Raw genomic sequence first — 12,138 nt, 5'->3', positions numbered from 1 at the left:
TCCTTTAGCTTGTCAGAGCTAGCGATAAGTACCAAGGTTTACTGTATCTAGCAACATATCAGCTTTTTGAATGTAAAGCTAAGGTTCATGCTAAATATTAAAGTTATGATCTATTGTTACAGAGAGAAAAAATCTAATTGTTAGAAAACATCAAATTTGAAACCATTCTGGTGCATCATTAGATTTAAACATCCAGTCCTACTAAATGAAGGCAAAGGTGTGTGTGCAAGACATGTACAGCTGGAATGAAGTTTAAATGATCATTTAGGTTGACTACAGTAGTTATTGCAATGTAAATATACACCAACCAGTCAAAAGATAATGATGTATTGCAATCCAATGAAACAGTTCAACCATAATTTCTACTTTTAAGAAGCTTCTACATTTTCAGTTTTCGCTGACATGGTCAGAAAGGTGATAATTGTACTTTGTTTATAATACTGAAGTCATAGCAGGTAGTGGTGCTGAGTTAAATTGAATATTTTCAAATATTTTGACCACCCCATTAACATTCAAGTGGGGACCAAATTTTAGGAACATATTTAAATATAATGCACTCCATTACACCAACACCACCTAGTATGACCTCAATTATAAATAGAAAGTAAAATGTTCACCTGTCTGAACATGTCAACCAATGTAGAAGCTTTTTAAAGAAGAACTTATGGTAGACCTGATTTTGATTGCACTAGATTGCACATGTGGTCATAATGTTGTGGTTGATCTGTATACAAGGCAATTCTTGCTGTTGTTTGATGTTTCTGCATCAACCATGGATGTCATACCTTCCAAGTTTAGGTCAACAAATGAGTCATTGCTGCCGTTGGTGGTGCTGGTGTAGCACTTGTATCTGCCCTGGTCTTCAAGCTTCACCCCTGTCAGCCTGAGTGAGGCGTTTCCTTTGGAGATCTGGTCTTGAAACAGCGATGTCCTGCCTTTGAAGCGCTGGTCCTGACGTTCCAACTGGTCCCTATTAGAGTAGTAGGATTGGACAAGAGTGTTTCCCTTCAACTGGATCCAGTGGACCAGTACTTTATCACCTTGTTTAAAACTGCAGGGTAAGATGCAACTCTCCTTTAAAATACACACTTCAGTATCTGTAAAACATCAGAAAAAGAAACATATATCAAGGGTTAGTTATGGGATAAACCTGGTTTGAAATTTTGAAAATATAAGACACTGTTACGTCACTGACAAATGTATTTAAACGTGTTGAATTAGAATTTAAAAAATAGTTAAAAAAAAAGATATAGTTCAAGATGAATTTGTTTGTGTTTAGGCTATTTGTAGTTTTTTCGGTTTTTTGGTCTGCATTGTTTTTTATGCACTGACACTGATGAAGCCCTGGCATTGAAAACAGCTGTTTCAATAAATCTGACTTTCAAATGCAAGAATAAGAGTGATACATGTTATTATTTGTTAAAAAATATAATGTGACAATTTACCCCGCATAGTGTGACAACATACCCCGTGATGGGGCAACAAATCTGAAGATTATACATTTGTGAAGAAATTAATCTTTAATTTGATATAGAAATTGAGTGACTGTGATATACTTAGACCGAGAATTTTAGGTGAAAGCCAAAAGTGTGACAAGATTCCCCGCTCTACGAATTGCTGTAAATTTACAAGCAATTTTCAACGGTAAAATCGTGTTATGTTTAAATACAGGACAACCCTGTTTTATAACGGTTTATAACAATATTTTACTGTATTATTGCGTGAAGGAAAGAAAACAGTAATTTCTCATATTTTTTGCATTGCATTTTGGGAACAAGATGGTGAGACCACCACATGCTTGGAAGGACAGTGGAGTTGGAAGTCAGATTGTTACCCATCACCATCCTGACAATAAACAGGTGAGTACCTTACTGCTTTGTTAGTTATAATAGGCAAAAACCATCACTTAGTAAGTTTGAAGTCATTTGTAAGATTAGTATTAGCTAGAGTTTGAAATGACACACAAACACTGCAGGCACACAGTGAGTAAATTCTTTGCCAGCTAACATCAGCTTGATCTTAACAATTGCTAAATGAGAAACCCCACACAACATTTTCTTGTAATTTCAAGCGTTGGTAGGGGTTGTTATATGGGTCTGCAATGAGTTGAGACATATTAATAAAAAGATGCAGGAAGGCGGCAACCTCCAAAAAGGCCGTTCTGTGTGTGTGTGTGTGTCTCTCTCTCTCCCATGCAGGCTGGGGGAGCGCAGCCTGTAACATATTTAATTAATATCCAGTCTATGTGTTAATTAATATTATTTGGTTACGGGGGACACTTGAATGATAAAAGCTCAGCATATGAACTTTATTAAAAAGTTTGCCCTGATTTGAGAAGTAGCCTGCACTTTGCAGGAAATATTATAGATTAATATCGATTATTAACGGACATAAACATAATTATCATTCACTGAGGCCTTGAGAGACAGAGGCAGACAGGCAAGAGTGTGCAAGTGATCATTTCTTCAGGAGTCAGGGACATTCAACCTGAACAGAGTGAAGAAGTAAACTCCGTGTCCAGTCAGATGATATTTTACAAGATGTGTGGGATGGTGAAAACATCAGAAATAACATGACAGAGACAGAGAGGTCATCTTTAGGCTTGATACTTTATCAAGATTCATTCGAAGTTGTAAACCCACTGGGGTCAGGAAAAAAGAAACATAAAATACTGGCCATGTATCTCACGCTTGCAGACCTTTTGCCACACAACCGGTCAAGTATCGACCAGATGCAACTTGTTCTTCTCTGTAGAGAAAATATTTGTAAGTATTTTGGTCAGGATTTGGTCATGGGATGCTTGATGAAAGACCTTAAAGACCTTTAAACCAATGGGGTTGTCTTACCTAATGGACAGAAATGCAAAGGAATCTTGCAAGCCATTGCTGGAGACAACCTGAGCTCACACAACATTGGAGGCTTTCTGGAAAATTTCAGTGGCAAGTACTTCTGCCGCTACTGTGAAATTGAAAGAGATACTTTTCAGGCAGATCCTCTCTCCAGAGGCAACACTCGCACACCAGAGTCATACAAAGAGCATGTTCAGAACCTTGGTGAAGATACAGTTCATAGTGGAGGTATCAAATTTGACTCATTGTTCAACGACCTGTCTTGCTTTCATGTATGCCAGCCTGGGCTTCCTCCTTGTCTTGGTTTGATTGATTTGTTTGAAGGTGTTGTTGCCTCTGATCTTGCTATGTATATCCGCCATCTTGTCACTGTTGACAAACAGTTTACTTACCTTGAATTGAATCGCAGAATCAATCAGTTCAAATATCTCGGTAACGATGCAAAAGACAAACCCTGTGAGGTAACCCCAGGGAGAGATAGACTGAGTGGCCATGCTGTACAGAACTGGTGTTTACTGAGACTATTGCCTCTATTGATTGGAGAGAAGATTACCTCTCCCTCTGAAAATGAGATATGGCAACTAGTTTTACAGCTAAGAGAAATCGTGGCGTTTATTTGCGCACCCGCCATTTCCACTGGCCAGATAGGGTATCTAAGAGTCCTTATCGATGAATATTTGCATTCCCGAAAACAAGCCTTTCCCCATGATCGACTAAAACCTAAGCATCATTACATGAGCCATTATCCAGAGCTCATCATTCAGTTTGGGCCACTTATTCGTTTGTGGACTTTGAGGTTCGAAAGTAAGCACACATACTTCAAACTGTGCAAGAAAACTGCATAACTTCAGAAATGTGTACTCAAGTCTTGCAGAAAGACATCAGCTTCTGCAAGCCTTTCTTAGTACTGGCAATCTCTTCCCACCTACAATCGTTGTAGAAAAAGCAACTGAGTTTTTTGAAGAGGACTACAATGATGGCATCAAGGATTCGGTTAGAAGTTATGATTTTCAATCCACAAATACTCTGATTGCTCATGAAGCAGCTGTAAAAGGAACAAAATACAAAAAAAAAACATGTCTGTTGTTATAGGCAAGGGTGAGGATGGACTTGATGTTGGTAAGATTATCATGATACTGATCCACAATAATTCAGCAATCTATTTCATCACTGAAAAGCATAAGGCTTTGTGTCTGCATGATGTAGGGGTTTATTCCCTCACACCAATCAGGAGCTGTTACTACTGTGTTAATCAGGGCGACCTACTAGATTATTACCCTCTCCCTGAGTACACAATTTGTGACATGGCACTAATCGTTCTTCACCATTCTTTCCCCTCATTGTAGTGCAATGAGTGCAGTGGATGAAGAGCTGAGGGTTATCATCCTCAGAGCTTTGCCAACCATTTTTAAAGACATCCAACAGGAATTAATAGACAAGATAAAAAGCTGTGCATTAGAATCCACTGAAGACCTGAAATACGTTACAAAGGAAGATATTGTCGACATACTGCCTGCCATTCAACTCCGGAAGCTGCTGGAAGCATTTAAAAATGGTAATGCTGAAGTAAATGTTAATACATCTGTGTTGCAATATACTGTAAATTCTTAAATAGTGGCCTGACCTGTTTTTTTTCTAACTGGTCAACCCACCCTTACTTTAAGTTTAATAGAGGGTTTTGTAGTTTTCTTTAGAAAAGACGACCAATGAGAATTTAAACAATATTTTTTATCAAAAAGAGAAACATGGTTACAAATAATTCCAAACTAAAATGTTTATGTTTAAAGCAGGCTCGGCCAGAAGTGTTTTTCTCTGGTTACACCCTGTTTCATTGACTCACACCAATCTGACAAGATGGCATGCATTTTTCTCTAAACGTAACAAAGTAATTGTAAACTTTGGATTGATGTCATCTTTTTGTGTGGTACTGTGGGTGCATTTGTGTTTGTGAGTGAGTGCTAGAATGTCACCAGATGTGTTTTGTATGGTTTCAGGCCACTTGTGACACACTTTTCTTCCTTTGTATCTGAGTCCTAATAACAACGTTTTTGGAATCCAGGATTTGTTCTGCTGTCATACACTTTCTTCTCCATAATGTGTTGAATCACCGCACAGAGCCAACAACCTTATGTTAGCAGCTCCAGATTTTTAATAAAGGTGGCAGTCACTTGACATTTCCCCCCAGAAGAAGACAGCTTTGTTGCTCATATTAGTTCAAATATATCACAGATTTGTGTTAAAGTTGAACTTCACAGAAAAGATTAGAGTCCATCTTGTTTTAGCTAATGTTTCATACTCTTGCTTAAAACTGCTAGGAATGAATTAGGCCAGTCTTCATAAACTTTGGCATAGCTCTGTTCAGCCAAACGTTGCATGAAAACCAACAGAACTTAATTCAAACGTTCCTGTATACAAAGTTCAATCTCTGGTTTATGTTTACACTGAAATAACAAAGCCTCACTCACCTCCTTTTGCAAATCCTTTTAGATAAAAAAGAACATAAAAAAACGTGACACGTTTTATCCCACTCATCTTCTTTGATACGTCGTACTCTTCTTTCCGCACCGCTAATATTTACAGTCTATGTGTAGCCTACGGGAGAGAGGTCATTGCAGCAGAAAGAGACACTCCCACATGAGCTGACTTGCCTTAGATTTGTAAATTAGCCTACTCTCAGGGAGGAAAGGATCACACAATGCCCGGAAACAGGAAATGTTTGGAATACTTATCCCCTTAGTGCGACTTTGGGTGGTATCAAGCAGATATTCTCCTGACCTGGCTGTTCACTTGCTCCTCCCAGTGGGAGAATATCCATCCAACAGCAAAAGCCTATTCTGTATTCTGAGTCTGTGTTAAAAGCTACTTTAAACCTCACAGGTGATGATTCCGGTGAAGAACACAGTAGCTTTTAGATAAATCTGGTGTGCCCATCTCTTTGTTTATTGCAAACATTTAATGTAAGTGCACATTGTCCTTTTAAATAAACAAACTGAACTAAGTAGCACAGAGGCCTCGTATTGACAGCTTCCGCTCAGATCAGTCGAATGAAGCGCAGCAACTGGACGCAAACCATAGTTTGCAGTGCATCAATACCTCTGGAAAGTCGGAGGGGGAGAGGGGGTGCTCCTGGGATGCTTGGAGTCACTTACCAGCCCTCTGGAGGCGTCATAGGCTCATGGAGGAAACGTTAAGGAAGGAGGATGCCTATTTGAAAACTCCTCTGTGTCAACCTGTCAGTGTCATCAAGTCTACTGCGCTGGCTTAAATTGAAGGGAAATGTAGGAACACAAGACCTAATTTTGAAAATGTCCTAGAAATTTGGGAACAAAGGGTTTAATTTTGAGAAAAATCTTAGAAATATGGGAACTGTGGGAACATAGGGCCTAATTTTCAGTGAAAAAAAAATTCTTAGAAATGTGGGAACATAGGGCTGTGGGAACACAGGGCCTAATTTTGAGAAAAATTGTAGAAATGTGGGAACATAGGGCCTTATTTTCAGTGAAAAACAAATTCTTAGAAATGTAGGAACATTGGGCTGTGGGACCATAGGGGCTGACCCCATTAATAGTGATTTGAAGTCAATTGGAGCCTGGTGAAAGTAGTAAGTATGTTATTATGCCTACCAAGTTTGTGGTTAGGTTTCAACGTTTCACCTTAAATTATGAAGAGTTTTCTTGTGCTGAACCTGTTTAAAGGTTAAGGCTATTGCTAGCACACAGGAATTCAGCTCAACCATTGATGTTGGTCAAACTTGGCCTAAAGTCGTCTGAAGAGGTACGCAAGAAAGTGTTTTAAAATATCAATGAGTCACTTAACTTAAAGCTTAGATAGGAGCTTTTGGAATGGAAAAACAATGGTGTGATTATAATTAAAGGAAGCAGACCGTAATGAACAAAGAAAATGTTATTTTTAATGTATATGCTGGTCTGGGATGTGTTTATCTGCTGGGAGCAAACCAGTTGGACCAGGTGTAGGTTAACTTTGGCGAGTAACATTAGAAATGTAGGTAAATCTGATGTGATAAAACTGTCAGCACAATTTATTAGCGTTGTCTTGAGTAATTATTTTTGACAGATTCCAATTTCAGACTTTGAGATCATACCGTTCACTTTGACTGAAACAGTGTTTTTTATGCTCAGGCAGTAAGCAAGATCTTAAATTAATCTGCAGATATACAGATAGTACGTAGTAGTATTATAATTTGAATTTATCTTTAAATTTTGTGGTGGTAAAAGTGTTCTCTGTTCACGTGTAATGTGGGTAATTTTTCAGAGAATCCTGCTGTACCTGCCTTCAGGTTACACATAGCCTATTCATTTTTGTAAACTGCTAGATTAAGTTTATAGCAGAAATGTATGTGACCACTGCCAGACAATACTATAAACAGTGTTGCTGTCTAGCTCTACATTTGTTTTGACAAAATACATATTACATTTCAGGAAGTGGACTCTAATGATGATGACTTCAGCCCTATCTGGCCCTGACAGCTGGCTTGTTTGTTTCTCCTGGTTCATGATACCTGAACATCGTCACTGCTTTACAGGAGGTAAAATATATTTTTAATTTTTTTTAAAAGGAAAGAAAAGCACACTGCCTCAAAAATAGAACATGAAAATAAATATTTAAATGTTGTGTTATTACCAATATTTACAGTCTATGGTTATTACCAAAGGGTTAGTACTGCATAGCTGTATTTATTTACTGTCGGACAGGATTAATCCAGCATTTACAAACAAAGCACCTACTGTTGACAGGAACCAATAGGAAGTAGTAGACTTCTTTAATTAAGCTGAAAATGGGCGGCTCTGGTTTTCAGTAATTCTGTCTTGGCGATGTTCTCCAAGTAGTAGGCCTATAACTCCTCAGCCAATCCTGTGCCAATGGAGTGACCTCACTGTGAATACATGCCGCTGACGTGTGACTGACTACAAACAGTTTCGACAAACACAGAGTGATCTTTTTACAGTCAACCAAAGCTAAAGTAAAAATAAAAAAACATTAATGAAATACGGAAAACCTGATTCCTGGCCAGATATGAATGTCCATTATCCCTCTGTCTTATATAGACTACAGAGCCATGTTTAGGAGTTGTGAAGTGTAAGACACAAATTTCTCCAGCAGGTGTCACCTTTGGGTTCAGTTCATGACTATCCAACAGGTGTTTTGATAATCCCGTCCAAACACTGACAGAAAGGCATTTTCTGTTTATAGACCAGTCCCTTGTGCTAAAAATACCTTTCCCGTAAATCCAAGTAGGAATTTCAAGTTCAGGACTCAGGAGGCAGCTCCACCTTAAGGATATGTATATGAAAGTGAAACAGGTGGATATATTAGAAACAACCATGTCTTTACTGAAAAGGGTTGATACCAGGTTATGGAATGAACAAATACGAGCTTAATTCTATAGTTTTAAACATTTTATTTTATCAAATAAATATATGTAGAAGGAGTAGATTTGAACCTTCCTGCACAGGTTAAGGTGCACTTCTACTTTATTTATTTTTACGCTGGCTCTGCACGTTTCACAAATACACAATGTTTTCAAACCCCTTGTTAAAAAAAATCACTTCATCATCTTTATCAAACATAAAAAAATGACTACCAACACAGATTTAAATAAATATGCTTTCACAAAATAAAACTCATGAACACAGTTTTTCATAAAAACATTTGTCTCTTTGTCATCCCTTCAAGTAATTGCATGAAAACTATTCTCCATCATCAAACATATCTTCCTGCTCACTTTCATGCAACAATTCAAACCAGATTTAGCTTTCACGTTGTTGTTTAATCAGTATTGTGCACTGAGTGAGACTGAAAAGCTCTAGCAATGCTATTTTCACAAAAGAGTTTATGGGATAAGATGCAGGAAGGATTTCTTCTTTGTATTCCTCACGTTCCTGTTGTCCACACTTCCTTGCTGCTGAGGTGGAGGTCGGAGCAGGCCGTGCATGAATGAGGACGGCGGTGGTTGAGGGACAACACAGTCCGATGGTGGTGGCTGGGCATCAGGGAAATGTAGAAATGAAACCAAGAAACCAGTTGCATCTTGCAACCAACTTTAATCCAGCAGAGATCTTTAAAACCAAGTGTCTGTCCTCAGATCAACAGCAACACTTGACATATTTGCTGTTAGACATGTACCTACTCATGTGGGAACTTTTTGTTCATCTAATCCCAGCACATTCATACATCCCGATGTTAAATCCTTCGTTTGGGATCCTTTTAGCAACTGTTCATTTGATACCACTTACTCTAATAAATATTTGCGTACATTCATCAACTGTGGTCTTGTTCTTCATCATGGCTGACTGTTGTTGTTCCACGGTCTAGAAATGTATTAGTTTTTCGTTCACCATTTTACCTGCAAACAAAATTGAACAGAATCAAGTTCTGAAGAACATCGAGCTCAAACAACCAGCATGTATTCTTTTTCATCATAAATGACTTCTGTAGAAAACATTAACTATCAAAGAAAGCATGACAACATTTATTTTCAGGGATTTGTTCTTGCTTATATCCTCACTTCATTGACTTATCTTGTTTTTTAAGCCATAAAGTTAACTTACTTTAATGGGATTTCAGCTTCTGGTTCTCTGTTGTTTTCACCACCTTCACTTTTCTGAGTTCACAAGACATCAGCATTAGTACAAACAACAGGTACTTAATTTTTAGTAGAAGAGGTAGTTGTAGTAGTGTTATTTACCTTTTTAAACCACTTATATATGACGAAGATGCAAATGGCTAATACAACCAAAAGGAATATAACCCCAACTGTAATTCCTGCAACAGTAGGAGTGCCTGAAAAAGAAAAGAGATTCAGTTCATTCATCTTTCTCTCGCTCAAAGCTATGCCATCAGGGGCATTTTGAGATTCAGTGTCTTCTTTAAGGACACTTGAATGTGTGGACTGCAGGAGCTGTAATATAACCAAGTAACCAGATATTCAGATGAACTGTTCTTTTGTAGAGGTGCTACTTACTTTGACTTTCTTCTATCCTCAACGCTGTGCTCCATACATGAGTCTCTTCAGCAGTACTAAGTTCACATGTGTATATTCCCTCCTGAAGTGATGTTAAGTCTTGTAACACGAGGCTTCCTGACTCAGACACATCCTTCACGTGCTTCCTCCACTCCTCTGAAACTTTAAAGGGGACTTCGGCGGAGGTCTGGATCAGGATGTTTTGATTGTGGTTGAATGTCCAAATGAGGCTTTTAAAGTGAGTGTTTGAAGAAATGCAGGGGATTGTGCTTTTAGTGTCTGAAATATTGATGGAAGCTGAAAGACAAAACACAAGAATTACACACAATGACAAAGTTTATTTGTAAGGATTTTGTTGATGTCAATGTGAACTCTTCATATGAGCTGTTTAAGGCAGCCTGAAGGACCCCATGCAGTGACCAGAAGTTTTCTTTGAAACACGTACCTGGTTTAAACAAAGTTGCTCTCCTCTTGTTTCTGCCAGCGCTGATGGTGCAGCTGTAGTCCAGATCAATCACACCGACTTGAACTATCAGAGAGCTACTGATGCTGTACAGGAGACCGAACTGCTCAGTCTCCTGGACTATTGCTTCATTATTCAGATTGGTTGGAGGACTGAAGGACCAGGTGAGCTCAGGCTGAGGGTAGATCTCCTCTGAGCTGCAGGTGATTCTGTTTCCTACCTGCTGAATTCCAACTTTACTGGGTGGAGCTGTGAAAAAGTTAAACATTTTGGAACATGTATTTAAAATTGTGATGTGGGAGACCTGGTGATGACTCATTCAGGTCTCTTTGGGAGCTTTTTAGACTTACATTGAATTGATTAAGATTCTGTTCTTTTGCTACTCATTTTTTATTCCATTTTTGAAAACTATTGAAAGTTTGAATTTTTATGTCTTAGACAAAAGCAATCTGTCAATTTTCTTGTTCTGTCTTTACCAAAAAACTAAGTTAATGTAAGTTAAGAGTTAATATAATGTCAAGGGAAAGAGAACATTCATTTATAACTGAATGAAAGTAGCAACATTTACAACAGGACTTTGTTCTCCCATCGTGCCAAATAAAACAATCATGTGCTAATCATACTTTTTACTGCCTTCCATCCGGCAGCATTTCCATAATATTACATTCCATTATACAAATATAAATAACAAAAGATTTAAGCTTTATTTGTGCAAATGCTTGTTCTTCCATGCACAGTCAATTTTGTCAATTCTTTTTTTTTAGTTTGAATTGTAGTTTTACAGTATTCAACAAGTGAGGAAACACAGATATTAAAAAAACTATTTCCTCACTGAAAGCTGTTGATTATTTTCAGTTCTTTTCTAACTATCACTGTTAATTTCCCACAAGCTCAGAGACCACATTTACTGGACAAGCGTCCTTATCACCCAGATGATCTTCAACACAGCCTTCCATTAAAATGGTATCAGTTTCCTGTAGCTGGGAGTAGAAGGTTATTCACTATTTTTGTTTGTTTTATCTTACAGAGCTCTACAGATTGTGGCATGGAGAAAATAAGGTTTCACTAAATCCATGTTGTGTATTTAGCATTTACTCTGTGATAGAACTCAATACATTTATGATGTAAAATACTTTCTTTATAGCGGTCCTGTTAGTCTCTTTGTTACTTATGTTGCCGCTCCAAAAAAACAAACAGGTTCGTAGAAAAATGTCAAAACAGATTAACAAACTAGTCTACTCAACTTCACTGTGTAACAGGCCAGGTGATGGTTATCTTAAACTTGGAAGTTTTCCTTTTCAGAGCTAGCCATAAGTACCAATGTTTACTATATCTAGCAACATATCAGCTTTTTGAATGTAAAGCTAAGGTTTATGCTAAATATTAAAGTTATGATCTATTGTTACAGAGAGAAAAAATCTAATTGTTAGAAAACATCAAATTTGAAACCATTCTGGTGCATCATTAAATTTAAACATCCAGTCCTACTAAATGAAGGCAAAGGTGTGTGTGCAAGACATGTACAGCCAGAATGAAGTTTAAATGATCATTTAGGTTGACTACAGTAGTTATTGCAATGTAAATATACACCAATCAGTCAAAAGATAATGATCTATTGCAATCCAATAAAACAGTTCAACCATAATTTCTACTTTTAAGAAGCTTCTACATTTTCAGTTTTTGCTGACATGGTCAGAAAGGTGATAATTGTACTTTGTTTATAATACTGAAGTCATAGCAGGTAGTGGTGCTGAGTTAAATTAAATATTTTCAAATATTTTCACCACCCAATTAACATTCAAGTGGGGACCAAATTTTAGGAACATATTTAAATATAATGCACT

General features: G+C 37.6%; 1 long non-coding RNA gene across 1 annotated transcript; it reads left to right on the top strand.

Annotated features, from left to right (window-relative positions):
- The first annotated feature begins 921 nt into the window (after positions 1-921).
- LOC110002464 (uncharacterized) lies at positions 922-9,128 on the top strand. The gene is made up of 3 exons (XR_002278849.3): positions 922-1,058; positions 1,779-1,859; positions 4,196-9,128. It is a non-coding gene; the product is annotated as an uncharacterized lncRNA (long non-coding RNA).
- Positions 9,129-12,138: the final 3,010 nt, after the last annotated feature.

This window comes from Labrus bergylta, chromosome 20 (assembly GCF_963930695.1).
Source record: "Labrus bergylta chromosome 20, fLabBer1.1, whole genome shotgun sequence".
In the NCBI taxonomy this organism is placed as follows: Eukaryota; Metazoa; Chordata; class Actinopteri; order Labriformes; family Labridae; genus Labrus; species Labrus bergylta.
The sequence above is the reverse complement of the archived record's forward strand: the minus strand, read 5'-3'. Positions and strand labels throughout refer to the sequence as shown.